The sequence below is a fragment of the Apium graveolens genome, chromosome 1 (assembly GCF_009905375.1).
Source record: "Apium graveolens cultivar Ventura chromosome 1, ASM990537v1, whole genome shotgun sequence".
Classification (NCBI taxonomy): Eukaryota; Viridiplantae; Streptophyta; class Magnoliopsida; order Apiales; family Apiaceae; genus Apium; species Apium graveolens.
In genome coordinates, this window is record NC_133647.1 from 41,786,502 (window position 1) to 41,807,153 (window position 20,652).

The window sequence follows — 20,652 nt, forward strand, 5'->3', positions numbered from 1 at the left end:
TACATTTTATTAATTGCAGCACTTTACAGTTTTATCTATTTCCATTTAAATTTGTATTTTTAGGATGTTTTGTTATCATCAAGTTTCTCTTAATTTATGGCTACAATTCTAGTAGACATAAATTGGGGGAGATTGTTGTGAATATATTGTGAACTTGATGATTTCATTAGCAAAACACCTTAGTAGATTTAACTTAGTGAAATATGTAGCACTCGACGGATAAGCAAATATAGTCCCAACGGATGAGTCAATATAGTCCCGACGGATGATGATTTGACATCCATCGAGTGAGTAGCTTATGTAACAATAAGTCATGTAGCACATTTCTGCAGACACCTTTGTATAGATTCTGTAGTAGCATATAAGTCATGTTGACTTTAATTAGATATGCAGAATAGGTTGATTAATTGTACATAGATGATGTCTTGTAATTCTGCATAAATAAAATGAAGTCAAGTGCCAAATAGCTACCCGACGGATGATCAACAAAGCTACCCGACGGGTGATCAACAAGGCAACCCGACGGATGATCATGTACCCGACGGACGATCAATTCAAACATCTGTTGATAGTGATAACACAGTCACATGCGTCGAGTGTATGCAAAAGGAATGTGGAACCCTATTCAACTGGGTTTTTGAGAACAAAGAAGCATTGCCATTTCCCGCTATTATGAAGATATTCAAAGATGCTGGAATAGAGTAGTGAAGCAGCATAATATTAGACTTGATAGGTTTTGTTTTATTATCTTGTCTTATTGCTGTGTAATCTTTGTGATATATAAACCAAGAGTAGCAAATAGAACAACAATAAGACTAAGCAATACATTTTCTCAGAGAAATAATTGTAAGCTGTATCCTTAACATTTCTTTGTAAGTTTAGTTGTCCTTATTTTGTAAGCAGCTGTGAGCTATTCAAGCTTCACAGGGTTCTCTTGATATATATATATATATATCTGGTGGATATATTCAAATCCACCAGAAAGTTTTAAAGACTTGTGTTTTTATTACTTTGTGTTTTGATTCATATTTAACTTGTCATTCCGCACTTTGCAAATCAAAACACTGACATATATGTTTTAAGTTAGAACATTTTATAATTCAGAAAAAATTTCAAGAATTCCATTCAACCCCCCTTATGTAATTCTTGTTGCATTGTTAGGGACTAACAGATTTCTAGAAGAATCCTGTAAAGTGGCCATATTATCTCTTTTCCTCCCTTATATTTAAACACTAGCCTTTTAGGAAGATGTCTGTGAGCATCAATTCCTCTTATTTCTTCCAATTCATCTAAGTAGAGGTTTATGTCAGAGAACTCCTTGATGTCACATATGTATAATAAATCTCCTTTGTTGACTGTAGATTGAGTTTTGGTTAGGGTCTTGGATCTGAGAGTCATAAGCTTGACTTTCTTCCTTGCTCTAGTCTTTATCTTCTTTGGCTTGTTGAAGATAGGAAAATTTAGCTCAGGAATTGGAAAACTATCCCACTCTACTGGCTCATCCTTAGTAATAATGGGCTCACCATGAATGTTCCTAGTTGGATCCACCACAATGAATTCTTCAAATACCACTGTGGGTTTTGATGTCTGAGTTGAAGTTGTAGGCTTTTTGGGAATATAGCCTTCTATTTCCTCATCACTGAAGTCCAATTTTTCTTTTGGAGTGGAGCTTGTATCTGAATCTTCTTTTCTATTATGGTTCATCTTGCACTTTTTGATCTTGAGGTTCAGCAATTACGGATGGTTGTGCAAAAATCTCAGCTGTGGTCTTTACAGCTTGAAGTTTGGCCAAGATAGCAGCTTGCTTCTTCTTTTGTTTGAGTTTCTTAGCATCCAGAGCAACTTGCTTCTTTTCTTTCCTGATTCTTTCCTTCTCTTCCTTTTTAGCTTCCACAAACATAGGGTGTCCAACCACCACACAAATTTCCTTACCATTTATGTAAATTTTGGCTAATCTTCTTTTGAGTGCTGAATCTGCTGGATCTTTGTAAAATGCAATTGACCTGGCCAATAGCTTCTTCTCATCTGGCCTAGGTGTCTCATACACAATACCCATAAGATTTTTGTCTGAGAACTTTGAGTAGTTCCTTTAAGGCTTCATGATCAGATTTGCCTTTGGAGATTTGATACAAGATGTTTGGCCTTTTCCAGATAATTCATACTCATTTCATTCACAGAAATATTCTTGACTTGAGAGTGATGAATGAATGTTTTGTCTGCCTTCTGAATTGGCCCAAAATTTTGTTGAATTTCTGTATCTATCTTTCTCCATTAATCATCTAGTTCCTTCTCCACATCTGCAATATCAAGCATATTAGGAATTGACTTTGACTCAAGCTTAGCAGCTGCTATGTGGATCAGATCAATGCTGTCCAATACTGGTGGCTTTGGCAGAATAATTTTTGGAACAATTACTTGGCTGATTTGTACATTTACCACTTTCCCCCCCTCACTAGATGGCTCTGCTTGACTCACTTGAGATAATGATTTCTCCCCCTTTTTGTTATCATCAAGTAGAGTGGAGGAAGAAGATTGTGCAGCCACCAGTTATTGCAGCAGTTGAGTTTGTTGTGCTTGATGTAGATGTATAGCTGTGAGAGAAGCTTCCATAGCAGTCATCCTATTGTCCAAGGACTCCACCTTTATGACAAGATCAGAGTTCTTCCTTAGTTGTCTCTTAATATCAATCATTGTTGCTTCTGGAAGTTTAGCATCCAATCTTTCATAAATGTCCTTCTTCATTTGATCAACCTCATTTTTGATAGAACTGACATTCTGACTGTGTTAAAAGCCTTGGATTTGTTGTAACTGAAGAGAAACAAGGTGTGCTTGTAGGAACTTCTTGGTGCTGGCATTTGTTGTTGATTGAAGAGCAGATTGTGTTTGACTGATGACTTGAATGAGGGTGGTCTTGAAATAATGTTCATCACATTTCTTTGAAAATGCCCAAGTTGGCATACCAGATCTGGAACTAGGGCCTACTTCTCCCCTATGTCCAGTGACCCCTCTTCACTATCATCATCCTCTTTACCAAAGAATTCTTTTGACCCACCAGCCTCATAATCTATGTCATCACCAGCTGTAGAAGGCATAGCTGTGATGGCATCCTTTGCTCTTTGCATGGATTGAATGGTGTGCACCAAATTTAGCATCCTTTCTGCATTTTCATTGCCCTGTCCAGCCAAAAGTTGATATGCTGGAACAGGGTGAGTAAATGTCTCAGCATCCAAAGAGGTGGAATCTATAACAGCTTAACTATGCTGAGATAGTTCCTCTCTGTCTACTTCATTGACATTCATTGAATCACTAACAATGATGTCCACCCTTATTTATCCTGTACCTACATTTCTCTCATGATCTCTCTCTTTTTGCATCAAGGGCTCCCCTTGGCTACCGACCCTCACACCATCTAAGGTGGGACTCCTCTCACTCACTTTTGCCAGTCCTGAAGAAATGGACTGCATTTGTTCACTAATATTCTCTCCTTTTTCTTGGGAGCAACCTAGCCTCTCACTCATTTCACTCCCTTCCCTCAGTCCTAAGAGTGATTGCACTACCACTAAGTCTTCTGCACTTGTGAGAATTGAAGAAATTTGAAGTTGTGTAGAACCCGACGGATGATGAATATCCATCGGGATAGTAGTATGGCTATCCGAGGGATGATTGATGTTAGACTTATCCGCCGGGATAAAATTACTACTCGACGGATGATGAATATCCATCGGGATAGAAGAAATGAATGAGTTTGGGGTGGAGACTATTGTAGACTCTGTGCAGATTGGTGAAAATTTAGGCACAGATGTCTCAACAGACTCAGAATGAAATGGCAAGTGAGCCAACAAATCATCTAAAAGATGATGCTCACTTGCTTGGATTTTTGGCTTCTCCACTAAAGTTAAAGATGGAGAATTTGGAAGTGATGTATTGATCATGTCAACATCTAGTGAGTGTGTGGGTGAATTTGGTGTTTCAGGAGCTTCAATTGTTAAAGATTTTGGCTGTGACTCCGCATTTATTGGAGTCACATCAATCTGACTTTGAGAAGGTGCAGTGACTGGGTCTTTAGCACCAGTTTGCACTGTGTGTGTTCCCTATGCATCCCCAAGGGTTTTTGATCTTTTCTTTCTAGCATAAGTTTGTGGTGAACTTGTGTCCCTACCCCTCTTGGTCTGTGCTCCTGGTTGGGAGCTTGTTTCAATAGTAACATCCTTTCGGGAGGATGAAACTAGAAATGAGCTATTTTCCGTATTAACAACCATAGTTTGTTGGGAAACTGTGGTATGGCTAGGCTTGGGTACACTCATCTCACCAACCTTATCCTTAGGGCTTTTTTAATTTTCACCCTGTCCCTCACCTTGCTTACTCACCTTCACACTCCCCTCTTTGTGTTTAGTGGATTTTGTAACTGATTTCTTTTGAAAGAAATCAGAGGGGGCTTTCTTAGTTTTGGGTTTAGAAGTTGTTGTTTTGGTAGCTTGGGTAGGAATCTGTTGGGACATTGACACAGATGCCATTGCTACACTTGAAGGCAAAGAAATGTGTGAGGTTGGAAGAATGGAGATAGTGGTGCTTACCTCACTTACCTGAGGTCCCTCCGTGATTGGAAAATAATGGAGAGGCACCTCTTTGTGGTGATTTATCCTGTTGAGATCTGCAATAATCCTCCTTTCTTGAACCCAATAATTTAGCTTGTTGGTTGGGTTCTCAATTTCAATGTTCTTAATGAGGTGGTTAGCAAGCATTATAAAAAATCTAGCATAATAGACACTTTTACCTCTCTTATTCAGTTCTTTTAACTTATAACCTAACTCAAACAAGACCAAGTCACTGAAATTAAAGTACTTATCAGTAACTAGCATGTAAAACATGTTATACATAGAAATATTAACAGAATCAAAGTTACTAATCTTACCAGAAAATACATTAGTTACCACATCACACAAAAAGCTCCATTCCTTTCTAATACCTAAACTCCTAATTTCACTTAACTTAGAAGTGGAAAGTGCATAGCCCATTGAATTTAGCATATTAACTATATATGTGTCTGTGTGTGGAATAGTAGCAGTATTATCAGGAATTCTAAAGCATGCTTTGATAATGTCACTATTAATGCAAAATTGTTTACCTTTGAGAGTGAAAGTGATGGTCTGGTGAGTAGAGTTGTACACTGCGGTTGTCCATATCTCCTCTACAACCTTACAGTAGATTGTGGGAGATTCCAGCATTGCATAGTTGAGTTTACAGCTTTTCACAAAGTCCATCATTTTGTCAAACTGTCCAGACTGTTGAATCTCCTTGTTTACAAGAGCTGTAAAGTTGTTCTTTTCGTAGATATATCCAGTTTGAGACATGATTTTGATGAATGGTGTCATTGTTAGAGACTGAGTAGTTTGCAGAGAAAATATTTGCTTTTGAGAAGAAAGGAAGTTAGAGCAATTGAATTGAGAATGATAAAAGAGTAGAATAAAAATGAATTCTGCTTTTATACTATCTCAAAAAATAAACTGTCAAACATAATAAAGTGAAAAAAAGTGACCAATCAAAATAACCCAAAATAGCCGTTTAAAAATAAATAAACTATAAAAATTCTGTCACTTATCCATCGTGTCATGCTTACAAACTATAAGTATACTCGATGAATGATGTTCAGAGTTTTAACGGCTAAGATTGAGACAATTCGACGGATGAGGATAAATCAATTATCCATCGAGTTATGAAATAATCCAGAAAAGTAATTGATTTTTGTTAACAAGTAACATTCCGACGGATGACCAAACTCGATGGATAATGAGCATTCATCGGGATGTAAATTTTGACTTAGCCAAAATTTCATCCAAAGCTGAAAAATCAATTAATTTTCTGGATGCATTAAAACTTGCAAAAATATCTGAAATAATTCAAAAATAATTGAGAATGCCTAACTCACTTACCAACCTTGAAAAGGTGGATTCATTAAGTGGCTTGGTAAATATATCTGCAAGCTGCTTTTCACTTGGAATAAAATGAAGTTCCACGGTACCATTCACCACATGCTCCCTAATGAAGTGGTACTTGATGTCTATGTGCTTTGTTCTTGAATGTTGCACTGGATTTTCAATGATGGCAATTGCACTTGTATTATCACAGAAAATGGGAATTCTATCCACTTGTAGATCATAGTCCAACAATTGGTTTTTCATCCAAAAAATATGTGCACAACAACTACCAACAACAATATATTCAGCTTCAACTGTAGAAGTGGAAACTGAATTTTGCTTTTTACTGAACCAAGACACAAGCTTGTTCCCTAGAAATTGACAGGTTCCTGTTGTACTTTTTCTGTCTATTTTACAACCTGCATAATCTGTATCTGAATAACCAATTAGATCAAAACCAGAATATCTAGGGTACCAAATGCCAAGTTTTAGTGTTCCCTTGAGAAATCTGAAAATTCTCTTAATAGCTACTAAGTGAGATTCTCTAGGATCAACCTAAAATCTAGCACAAACACAAGTAGCAAACATTATATCTGGCCTACTAGCTGTTAAGTACAAAAGTGAGCCAACCATGCCCCTGTAGCTTGAAATATTAACAGACTTTTCAGTAGTGTTTAATTCAAGCTTAGTTGCAGTGGCCATAGGAGTTTTTGCAGAGGTACAATCCATTAGATCAAACTTCTTTAAAAGATCATGAATATATTTAGTTTGCCTAGTGAATATTCCATCACTAACTTGATTAACTTGTAAACCAAGAAACTAAGTTAGGTTTTCCCATCATGCTCATTTCATACTTACTTTGCATCAATTTGGGAAACTTTTTGCAAAGTTTTTCATCTGTAGAGCCAAATATAATATCATCTACATAAATTTGAACAAGTATACTAGAGCCATTAACATTTTTAAAGAATAAAGTTTTATTAACAGTACCTCTTGTGAAATGTTTTTTCAAAAGAAACTTTGATAAAGTGTCATACCAGGCTCTAGGTGCTTGCTTCAGTCCATAAAGTGCCTTCAAAAGATAGTAGACATATTCTGGAATTCAAAACCAGGAGGCTGACTAGCATAGACTTCCTCCTCCAAATCTCCATTCAGAAAAGCACTTTTGACATCCATTTGATAGACCTTGAAATTGGCATGGGCTGCATAGGCTAAGAAGATTCTGATAGCTTCAAGTCTTGCTATAGGAGCAAAGGTTTCATCAAAATCTATTCCTTCTTGTTGATAGTAGCCCTTAGCAACCAATCTAACGTTGTTCATGACCACTATGCCATTTCATCCATCTTGTTCCTGAATACCCACTTGGTGTCAATCGAATTCTTTCCTTTAGGTTTGGGTACCAGCTTCCATACCTTGTTCCTTTCAAATTGGTTTAGCTCCTCCTGCATAGCTAAAATCCAATCAGGATCCAACAAAGCTTTTTCTACCTTCTTTGGTTCTTCCTTAGATAGGAAGTTGCTATATAGACATTCTTCTTGAGTTTCTCTTCTTGTTTGAACTCTAGAAGATGCATCATCAATGATGAGCTCAAAAGGGTGATCTTTAGTCCATTTTCTTTGTTGAGGTAAGTTAGCTCTAGATGTAGAGGCCTCATTGTTGTCTTGATGTGTGCCTAAGTTTTGATTATTAGAAACTCCCCCTGAGTTTTTGAATCCATGATTTGAGAAAGGGGAACTTTCTGTAGGTGATCTATTCTAACTTTCAGCTTCTCTTACTGTTCCGACGGATGATGTACTTTGTGTCCCGATGGATGAAGCTGATTGTCTCCCGATGGATAAGGCAGATTGTCTCCCCACGGATGAAGGATTTTGCAACTCGGAAGATGTTGAATTATGTGCTTCATTAGTTGTAGATTTTTCTGCATTATCCTTATTCACTGTTTCTTGATCACTTTCATCATCACTGTCATCACTAACCATCTCCACATTATCAAACTTGAGGCTTTCATGGAAATCTCCATCTTGCAGTCCTTCAATCTTTTTGTCATCAAACACAACATGTATTGATTCCATGACAATGTTGGTTCTTAGATTGTAGACCCTATATGCCTTTCCCACAGCATATCTAACAAAAATTCCTTCATCTGCTTTAGCATCAAACTTCCCATGTTGATCAGTTTGATTCCTCAAGATAAAACATTTACAGCCAAAAACATGAAGAAAATTTAGAGTTGGCTTCCTATTCTTGAACAATTGATAGGGTGTCATGCACTTTGCTTGATTAACCAAAGAAATATTCTGAGTGTAGCAAGCAGTATTCACACCTTCAGCCCAAAAATATGTTGGTAACTTTGATTCTTCAAGCATTGTCCTTCCAGCTTCAATAAGAGATCTGTTCTTTCTTTCCACTACCCCATTTTTTTGTGAAGTTCTTGCTGCAGAAAACTCATGCATAATCCCATTCTCTTCACAAAATGATCTCATCACAGAATTCTTGAACTCAGTTCCATTGTCACTCCTGATTCTTCTTACTTTAAAGTCAGGATGATTGTTGACCTGCTTTATGTGATTAATGATGATTTCACTAGCTTCATCTTTGGACTTTAGGAAATATGTCCAAGAGAACATTGAGAAATCATCCATAATAACTAGGCAAAATATTTTTTTTGAGATAGACACACATTGACTGGTCCAAACAAATCCATGTGTAACAATTGCAAAGGTTCTTCAATTATTGAATCAAGCTTCTTTCTGAATGATGTTTTAATCTGCTTTCCTTTCTGGAAGGCATCACACAATCCATCATTAGTAAACTCCACTTGAGGAATACCTCTAACTAGTTCTTTCTTGAAAAGCTCATTCATGGTCTTGAAGTTTAGATGGGACAACTTCTTGTGCCATAGCCAACTTTCATCTTGAAGGTTACTGACAGATTCTGCATTAGATGAGTTGAAGTCATCTAAATACATATTTCCTTTTCTCACTCCAGTGGAACCAGTTTGTTGCTTTTTTTATTTATCATAACTCAAGCTTCCAAATTGAAGGTTACTGAATTGCCTTTATTACAAAGCTGGCTAATACTCAACAAATTGTGCTTGAGACCATCCACTAAGGCAACCTCTTCAATGATGACATTGTCTTTTGAAATCAAGCCATATCCCATAATATAACCCTTGTTGTCATCTCCAAAAGTAATACTTGGGCCAACTCTTTCCTTGAACTCTGTGAGCAGGGTGGAATCTCCAGTCATGTGCCTTGAACAACCATTATCCGGATACCAAAGATTCTTTTTGTTTCCCTGCACACATCAAAACCAAATCAAGTTGATTTTGGTACCCAAGTTTCCTTGGGTCCTGCCTTGTTAGCTTTCTTCTTTGGTTTTTTAGGTTTAATTTCATTTGACTTGGGAATTTCTGATTCATCCTTAGTCATTTAAGTTGGACCTTTAAAACCAGTCATTAAAACATAATTATCATGCACATTTTGATTAACAGGAAAAGGCATGTTGTTTGCAAACATGTTATTTCAGTAAGGCATGCTAAATGGCATTTGTGGCATACTAAATGCAGCATAATAAGAATTAGGTGCAAATGGCATATTAGCAAATTGTGCATTCATATTCTGAGTAGACATAACATTCATAGGCATGGTAGGCATAGCAGTCATGTTGGGAAAAGAGGGAGGCACAAATATAGGAGTAGGCATGGCAAGTTTGCAATTAACAGACATGTGAGTAACACTACCACACTTAACACTAATTTTTCTTGGTGTATATTTATCAGGTGTATAGTTGTTATGCTTGTTAATTCCTACATTCCCATTTCTATTGTTTTTCCTTTTAGTTTATGTTTTAACCTCAATCTTTTCTAATCTGTCATTCAATTGCTTGATGGACAGATGACCAACATTAACTTTCCTCTCCTTCTTCACTTGACTTGATTCTCCTGGAATAAAGTTTTTGGAAACTGATCCATATTTCTCATTCATCTTTGCAAGCTTAGCTTTGCTCACAGGTTTACTCACAGCCGATGGATGTGGCTCTTTGTCACTCGACGGATAATCCTTTTGATTATCTAACGGATGATTTTCATCATCCGTCGAGTCCACATCTGTCAATAATCCTTCAACCAAGTTGGATTCCATCTTCTCCTTACTCTTTTTCCAGGCAGCATCACAAAAGGACTCAATACCTTGAACTTTAGTGATTTGAACATGGACATCTCTGGATGATTTCCATACTTTAATCACTTCATGTTCTCATTCAAGCTGCTTCTTTAAAATCTCTTCTTTCTTCAAGGACTCAGTTAATTCATCCTTAGCAATCTTACATTCAATTCTCAATTTTTCAAATTCAATAAACTGAGACTCTAGCACATTATTCCTCTCACTTAAAAACAAATCGTTTTCTTTAATTTTAGCATTTTCCTTATTGAGGGACTTAAGTGTAACACGCAAGTGATATAATTATGTGGACATGTCATTTATGACATCATTACACTCAGCTTTAGATAAATGTGCTAGGTTAGTGGTGATTACCTGATTGCTTGAAGAACTTGTTTCTGTTTCATCAGACTTGGCCATTAGGGCTAGATTGACATATTTTGTTTCTTCATCTTCATCCAAACCATCTGCAGTCCAGTCATTCTTATGTGTGATGAAAGCCCTTTCCTTTTGTTTGAGCAACTCAAAGTATTTCTGTTTATAATCAATAGGCTCAAACTTTTTCTTTCTAGAATCAGACTTTCTACATTCACTTGCAAAATGCCCTGCCAAGCCACATTTGAAACATTTGTATTTGGATTTATCCACCATGTTTCTACTTGGCTTGGCTGCTCCAAATTCTTTTTAAATTTGAGCTTGGAAAATCTTCTAGATAGGAATGCTAGATATTAATCAATATCATCCATGTCATCTTGGCTCAAATGATCTTCATTTTCAGCTACCAGCCCTTTGCCCTTACTTTCACATGCTTTTGATGTAGACTGAACAGCTTCTACCTTCATCTCTTTCTCCTTCTCTAACTCAGCAACCAGTGAAATGGACCCTCCTTTCTTCCTTCCTTTCTCCATTCTCTCATCTTGCTCTATTTCAAGCTCATAAGTTTTTAGGATGCCATACAGTCTCTCCAAGGTGAACTCCTTGTAATCCTGAGAATTTCTCAATGAGACTATCATTGGCTTCCACTCTTTTGGAAGAGATCTAAGGAACTTGAGGTTAGATTCTTTTGTTTGATAGACTCTTCCATGCAACTTTAGATCATTTAGTAGATTTTGAAATCTACTAAAAATATCAGTGAGAGACTCATTTTCTTCACAGTGGAAGTGCTCATATTGCTGAATTAGCAGCTGTATCTTATTCTCCCTTACTTGCTCAGTACCATCACAAATAATCTGGATTGTGTCCCAAACCTCTTTGGCTGTTTTGCAGTTAATGATGTTATCAAAAATTTCACCATCAACTCCATTGAACAATATATTCATGGCCTTCTTGTCTTTCCTGAGTTGCTCAATATCAGGATCTGACCATTCATGCCTAGCCTTGGGAACAGATGGTGTGGCGCCCTCCAAACCCGGGTCAGAAGTTTGGGGTCCACAACACAAACACAATATATCAACCTGTATATGAAATATTAATTGCAATGACCTTACTCTATATAACCACGGATCACAACAGGTTAAAGTATGAAAACAAGCCACAACCTTAACTTTTATTACAACGTACCAAATCCCAACTAATTTAACTTACAACTGATAATAAAATTATTATTACAATCTTACTATCTCACTACCGCAATAAGCTCCTGCTAGCTCGATCCAACTCAATATGGGAACCTAGCTCGTACATTGAACTGGGAAACCTCGCTATCAACTATATCCTTCTTAACTGTAGAATACATAAAAAATATTCGCAAGAGTGAGCTAACTAGCTCAGCAAGTCATAATAACGATAACTGAGGTTAAACAATAATCAAGTGAGATAATTCAGATGAATCAAGTTTCTTTTTAACTAATCATTAGAATTGGATATTCATTTTAAGTTTTAAAACCAAGGTTAGGCTGCTGATCAGTCACGCACTAACCCCGAGCAAAGCACACAGCACTGCTGTAATTACTGGATCCAAGGCACACATTGGCCTTATTCGACTACGAATCTGGTCTGACCACGAATCTGGTCCACATAAGAAAACTATCCAATTCTAAAACAATTCAGTGTAATAAATAATGTAATTCAATAAGCAAGATCATAATCAACATTGATAAAGCATTCGTACAAAAGCGTAATGCGATTCATGAGTATCATAAGGGTATATCAAGGTATGTACGAGAAACGGTTTTCAGCCTGTAAAAGGATCAGGTATTAGACAAATAATGGTTTTTCAAGGTATAGTTCTTTGATGTTATAAAGAATGGTTGGAGTATAAAAGTTTCTGTGTTTTCAAACAATTTTGTTTCAGTGTTTGGTGTTTGGTAGTTATACATTTGGGGAGTAGTATCATATTTGTGTGATTTGGTATCTGAGGATCAACAAAGGATGGTTTACAAAGAATAAGGCTTACGGCTCAAGATCAAGAAAAATTAGGGTTCAAGGTTAAATAGTTTAAAGCACTTGCAATATGAACAAGAGTTATTTTGAATAAGAGAGACACGTTATGAAACAGTTCGAAAATAATTGTGATATATCTTGAAGAAAAGTTCGGAAGTACTTGCCTTACAGGGCTTTACAACTATTACTGATTAATTCTGAGCCGACTCTGTCACTCAGGCTTTAACGTCCAATCACTAGATCCCATTGGATTTGAATTTGATACTCAAGTTTTTTCTGTTGAAACTCTATTGAGCTCGTCGACTGACTACTTGGTCATGTCTAGTCCATCGTCCACTTTTAGGTTCCCGATTATAACCTACAGGGTCGAAATACCCTACGTTAGACGTCTAGGTATGCTTGACATATCCTCGATACTAATTCTTACCCAATGATATTCAAACCCGACTCGTAATTATGAATATTATAATAACATACGCAACTAATAGGGTTCACAATCTCAAAGATCGGTTCGGTGTTCGTTTTCGGAAAATACATATACTCTTTATTTTACGAAATCAGGGTTAGCGATTTGGAAAAATATTTCATCACATCATATAACCAAGTTCATATAAAACACAAACACACATATATATATAGTCACTCGACGTCCCGATAATTATCGAATACGTTCCCGTATTCACGTAATTCAGTTTCCCGGAAATTGGGTAGCGTTTCCTTCGTTTATCGGACTACCCGTCGAATACAATCGACATCCACAATAACCCATCAATCAAACAGTTAATTCAACATCCACCATTTATAATCCAAATCACTCAACAACAATCTCCGTCATATTTCATAAATCCCAATCACAATCTTGATACACTCTTAATAATCACAATCACTGTAACCGTTTCATTACAATATTTATAATTAACTAATTCGTTCCAGAATAAAAATATAAAACTAATTTTATTTATTTTAAAATATTAGGAATCAGAATTAATTCATCACAGCCCACCGTCCGCTCGTAACGAGTCATCGCGAATGGCGACAAAATTTCGCGGGTACCCGATAATTTCCCGTGTTTCCAACGCGAAACTTCGCCGATTACGAAATAAATATGAATCAAACTCCGAAAGAAATCATAAAAGTTCATTCGAGGAATTCGCAATACAACAATAAATTCGAATAACCCAAACAGTTTAGGCCTCGAATTATACACAGTAACAAAACACCACCGTAAATAACACACTTATAATCGGAGAAAAGCCGGAAACCAGGGACTCACGACGGCAACAACCAACCAGACAAAGCCAACAGAAACAAGAACAGGGGACACCAACACACACAGATTACTTACACATACAGCACACCATTACACACACAGAGCAGCATATATATACATACGTGGATATATATATATAGCCATCAACAAGCAAAGAAGTACAGGAACCTGTTAGGAATATGTGTATTAGTTTGATGATAAGTTAAGAAAAACACTTAAGTAGAAATCTAGTGTTTGTAGCCTCAACGGATAAGACCATCTTGGCTATCCGTTGAAGGAGTAGCCTTACTTAGCAATAAGTTTGGTATTGTAGCACATTTCACTCTCTGGTTTCAAGCTGTAATTCTTAGATGTTATTAGGAAATAATCAGTCATGTTGACTACTAATGGATGTACAAATAGGAGGGCTAATTGTAAATATTTCATGCCTTGTAATTTTGTATAAGTGAAGAAGTGTCAACGGATAGTGAAGACCTTTAACGAATAAGAAACAAAGCTTCAACGGATGTCTCTAATGCTTCAACGGATAATATCCATCAACGGATAAGTGCTTCAACGGATAAAGCTTCAACTGCTAGAGCATCAACGGATAAAGCCATCAACGGATGAAAGCTTCAACGGATGCTCAGTCTCATAGCAGTTGATAGTGACAGTTAACAAAGCTGACAGAGGCACATGGATTGACAGAGATATGGTAGCCTATTTCAGGAACAGCAGAAAAAGCAGCCGTTTTTAGTCTGGTTCAAAATGGAAAGTCAACAGATAATTCCATATTACACTGGATAAAAATGGAATAGAAACAAGTGGAGAACTATTTTCTTATTGTACTTTATCTTTGTCTTCACTTGTAAACTTGGTGATATATATAAACCAAGTAGTAGCTAGTAATTAGATGTGAATTTTCCCTGAGCTGTTTAGAAATATCAAGAGAGAAAATCATCTAGTTTGTACTAGGAAGCAGCTGTGATTTAATTTTGAATCACAGATTTTCTGAAATAACACATCTCTGGTGGAACAACAAATCCACCAGACAAGTTTTTAAGTTCTTTGTGTTCATTACATTTGTGTTTGAATATATATATCTGTCTGCATCAGCTCCAAGCAATTCACACATTTGATCACTCAAACACTTAGCCTTACAAACTGCTCAAAACTTGAAAAAGTTTTGAGATTTACATTCAACCCCCCTTCTGTAAATCTCATTGTTAGTCCACTGGGAATAACAATTGGTATCAGAGCAAGCTCTTAACATATAAAGAGTTTAAAGATCTATTCTGCTAACATCATGAGTGCACAGAAGAACTCTCCTATTACCATCATGAATAGGAAGGATATTGGTGTAAAGATTCCAGTCCTGGAAAAGGATAATTATCATCACTGGAAAGTGAAGATGCATTTACATCTTCTTTCTCAAGATGAAAGCTACATCAACTGTATTGAAAATGGTCCTCACATCCCTCACAAGGTAGCCACAGCTGCTACTGCAACAGTTGCTGTTGGACAGTCTATTCCCAAGCCAAGAGCAGAATGGACTATTAAAGACATGGAAGAAATCCGCAAGGATAAGAGAGCCATGAACATTTTGTTTAATGGCTTAGATCAAGATATGTTTGACAATGTCATCAATTGCCAAACTGCAAAGGAAGTTTGGGACACTGTACAAATCATCTGTGAAGGTACTGAGCAGGTCAGAGAGAACAAAATGCAGCTTCTTATTCAACAGTATGAATATTTTCACTTTGAAGAAGGTGAATCATTAAATGATACCTTCAACAGGTTTCAGAAACTGTTGAATGGATTGAAGCTGTATGGTAGAGTGTACCAAGTCAAGGATTCCAACTTAAAATTTCTTAGGTCTCTGCCAAAGGAATGGAAGCCCATGACTGTCTCTTTGAGAAACTCTCAAGATTATAAGAACTTCACACTTGAAAGATTATATGGAATTTTGAAGACTTATGAACTTGAAATGGAGCAGGATGAGCTGTTGGAAAAGGGAAAGAGAAAAGGAGGAACAGTTGCTCTTGTAGCTGACTGTGAGAAGATGGAAGCCAGGAATGAGGAGAAGACAATGCCAAGTCTCAAAGTTGGCACAAGCAAATCAAAATCAAGCAAGGGTAAAGAGCAAGTTGCTGAGGATGAAGAGAATTCCAGTCAGGATGAATCTGATGATATTGAAGAACATTTGGCCTTTCTGTCCAGGAGGTTTGCAAAGATGAAGTTCAGGAAAAACACAAAGTTCACTAAGCCAAACAAAAACATGGTGGACAAATCAAAGTTCAAATGTTACAACTGTGGCATTAGTGGACACTTTACAAGTGAGTGTAGGAAGCCAAATTCTGAGAAAAAGAAATTTGAGCAAGTTGATTACAAAAAGAAGTATTTTGATTTGCTCAAACAAAAGGAAAGAACATTTCTCACTCAAGATGATTGGGCAGCAGATCGGGCAAACGAAGATAATGATGTGGAATATGTCAACCTAGCCCTGATGGCTAATTCTGATGAAAATGAAACTAGTTCATCAAGCAACTAGGTAATTACTACTGATCTCTCTCAGCTCTCTAAACATGAATACAATGAAGCCATAAATGATAGGACCAATGAATTATATCATTTGCGTGTTTCCCTTAAATCTCTAGCAAAAGAAAACACTAGGATCAAGGAGAATAATATGTTTTTAAGTGATAGAAATGCTGTGTTAGAGGATCAGGTAATTGAGCTTGAAAAGATAAAACTTAAATGCCTGACTGTTGAGAGTGAACTAGCAGAAGCTGTTAAGAAAGTGGAAATTCTTTCTAAACAGTTAGAAAGTGAGCAAGAGGTAATCAAGGCCTGGAAAACATCTAGGGATGTCAGTGTTCAGATTGCAAAGGTCCAGGGAATTGAATCATTCTGTGAGGATGCCTGGAAGAAAAACAAAAAGAAGTTAGAATTAATTGATGGATTGTCAACGGATGTGGAATCAACGGATGATGAAAGTTATCCGTTGAAGGAAGAAAAGGAGCATCCGTTGAAGGCTCATCAATTAAAACAGGCAAGTTCTTTTAAAAATAAAAATCTAAATAAAAAGAATGATTCAACTCTCAAGAACTTTGTCAAAGAAGGAGCTAGCACATCCAGAGATGTTAGTAAGGTGAATATAGGACATATGACTTTAGATCAGCTAAAAGATCGACTTAAGTTGGTTGAGGATAATAAGGAAACTAAAAGAAAATCTAAAAGAAATGGGAAGGTAGGGATTAATAAACACAACAATTACACACCTGATAGGTATGCCCCTAGAAAAAGCTGTGTGCATTGTAAAAGTGTTAATCACCTATCTGATAATTGCAAATCTGTTAAAAATGCTCCCATGCCTTCAAATCCCTCCATACCTAACATGTCTATGTCATCTCTGCATGCTATGCCTGTTATGTCTCACCAGAATCCCCATGCACATTTTGCAAACATGCCATACATTAACAATCCTTATTTTACTGCATTTAGTATGCCTCAAATGCCATACAGTATGCCTATGTGGAATAACATGCTTGCACAACATATGCCTTATCAAATTCAATCAAATGTGTTAAATGATTTTGTGACTAACCCTACACTTCAACCAACCACATCTGAGACCAAGGTTGACCCAAAGTTACCTAAGTCAAAAGATGCAGGAGGAATGAAGTCTAGGAAAAAGACTAACAGGGGTGGACCCAAGGAAACTTGGGTACCAAAATCAACTTGATTGATTTTGTTATGTGCAGGGACAAAGAAGGAATCTATGGTACTTGGACAGTGGTTGTTCAAGACACATGACAGGAGATTTCACCCTGCTCACAGAGTTTAAGGAGAGAGCTGGCCCTAGCATAACCTTTGGAGATGACAGCAAAGGATTCACTATGGGATATGGCTTGATTTCAAGAGAAAATGTCATCATTGATGAAGTTACATTGGTTGATGGTCTCAAACACAATTTATTGAGCATCAGTCAACTATGTGACAGAGGGAATACTGTTTCCTTCAATTCTGAAGCCTGTATTGTCACAAGTAAAAAGGACAATAAAGTGGTTCTAACTGGAGTTAGAAAAGGGAATGTGTACTTAGCTGATTTCAACTCTACAGATGCAGAATCCATTACTTATCTTCTCAGCAAAGCAAGTCCAGTTGAAAGTTGGCTATGGCACAAGAAGCTATCCCATTTGAATTTCAAGACAATGAATGATCTAGTCAAAAAGGACTTAGTTAGAGGAATGCCTCTAGTGGAATTCACAAGGGATGGACTGTGTGATGCTTGTCAGAAAGGAAAGTAAAAGAAAGTATCATTCAGTAAGAAGCTTGAATCTGCAATTGATGAACCACTGCAACTTCTACACATGGATCTTTTTGGACCAGTCAATGTATTATCAATTTCAAGGAAAAGATACTGCCTAGTGATTGTAGATGATTTCTCAAAGTTTTCATGGGTTTATTTTCTTGGATCAAAGGATGAAGCTAGTGAAATCATCATCAATCATATCAAGCAAGTCAACAATCTTCCTGATTTCAAAGTAAGGAATATTAGGAGTGACAATGGAACTGAGTTCAAGAATTCAACCATGAAGATGTTCTGTGAAGAAAATGGGATCATGCATGAGTTCTCAGCTCCAAGAACTCCACAACAAAATGGTGTGGTGGAAAGGAAGAACAAATCACTAATTGAAGCTGCAAGGACAATGCTTGAGGAGTCAAAACTCCCAACTTATTTTTGGGCTGAGGCTGTTAACTGTGCATGTTACACTCAGAATATTTCTCTAATCAATCAAGCAAAATGCATGACTCCCTATCAATTATTCAAGAGAAGAAAACCAACTTTAAACTTTCTACATGTCTTTGGTTGCAAATGCTACATCTTAAGGAATCAATCTGATCACAAAGGAAAGTTTGATGCAAAGGCTGATGAAGGAATATTTGTTGGTTATTCTGCTGGAAAATCATATAGGGTCTATAATCTAAGAACCAACATTGTCATGGAATCTGTACATGTTGTGTTTGATGATAAAAAGATTGATGGACTAACAGATGAGGGACATCATGAAGGACTCAAATTTGACAATATTGAGATATATTGTGATGATAGTGAAGATGAGAATGATGAAGAAGGCATCTCAAGAAGAAACCAGAGTCTGCCTTTGGATAATGCACAGAATGCTGCATCCGTTGAAAGTCAGAATTCAGCTTCCGTTGAAAGAAGCAATGCAGCATCCGTTGAAAGACAAAGTGCATCATCCGTTGAAGTTCATAACGAAGCATCCGTTGATCACAGTCTGTCAACGGATAATCAATTCACCTCATCAGTTGATAGAACTCCCAATTCCTTTCAAAGGATCAGCAACTCAGGGGGAGTTTCAACAAATCAACATTCTATCTCACATCATGACAATACTGAGGCAACCTCATCAAGGGCTAATCTACCACCTCAAAGGAAATGGACCAAGAATCATCCTTTTGAACTGATCATTGGTGATGCTACATCAAAAGTACAAACTAGAAGGGCTACTCAAGATGAATGTCTGTATAGTAGTTTTCTATCACAGGACGAACCTAAGCGAGTGGAAGAAGCTCTTTTGGATCCAGATTGGATTTTAGCAATGCAAGAAGAGCTAAATCAATTTGAGAGGAACAAAGTATGGAAGCTGGTACCCAAGTCAAAGAACAAGAGCTCTATTGACATAAAATGGGTATTCAGAAACAAGATGGATGAAAATGGCATTGTCATAAGGAATAAAGCCAGATTGGTTGCCAAAGGCTATTCTCAACAAGAGGGAATAGATTTTGATGAAACATTTGCTCCAGTTGCCAGACTTGAAGCCATCAGAATCTTTCTAGCCTATGCAGCTAATGCCAATTTCAAAGTCTATCAGATGGATGTCAAGAGTGCATTTCTAAATGGAGAATTGGAAGAAGAAGTTTATGTAAGCCAACCTCCAGGTTTTGAAGATCCAAATTTTCCAGACCATGTGTATTATCTGTTGAAAGCACTCTATGGACTAAAGCAAGCACCTAGAGCCTGGTATGAGACTTTGTCAAAGTTCCTTCTAGATAATCACTTCACAAGAGGTACTGTTGACAAAACTCTCTTCTTTAGAAATGTTAATGGCTCTAAGATACTTGTACAAATTTATGTAGATGATATTATATTTGGATCTACAGATGATAAACTTTATAAAAAGTTTGCTAAATTAATGAAAAGTAAATATGAAATGAGCATGATGGGAGAGCTAACTTACTTTCTTGGTTTACAAGTTAAACAAGTTAGTGGTGGAATTTTCATTAGTCAAACTAAATATATTTATGATCTTTTAAAGAAGTTTGACTTAATGGATTGTTCACATGCAAAAACTCCCATGGCCACTGCCACTAAGCTTGAATTAAACAAGGCTGAAAAGTCTGTGGATATTACAAGTTATAGAGGCATGGTTGGCTCACTTTTATATTTAACTGCTAGTAGACCTGATATTATGTTTTCTACTTGTCTCTGTGCTAGATTTCAAGCTGACCCTAAAGAATCTCACTTAGTGGCTATTAAAAGAATTTTCAGATATCTCAAGGGGACTCCAAATCTAGGAATTTGGTACCCTAGAGAGTCTGGTTTTGATCTAATTGGCTACTCAGATGCAGATTATGCAGGTTGCAAAATAGACAGGAAAAGCACAACAGGCACCTGTCAATTTCTAGGGAACAAGCTTGTATCATGGTTCAGCAAGAAGCAGAATTCTGTTTCCACATCAACATCTGAAGCTGAGTACATTGCAGCTGGTAGTTGCTGTGCACAAATACTATGGATGAGGAACCAGTTATTTGACTATGGTATAACTGTTGACAAAATTCCAATATTTTATGACAACACAAGTGCCATTGCCATTACTGAAAATCCAGTGCAGCACTCAAGAACCAAGCACATTGATAT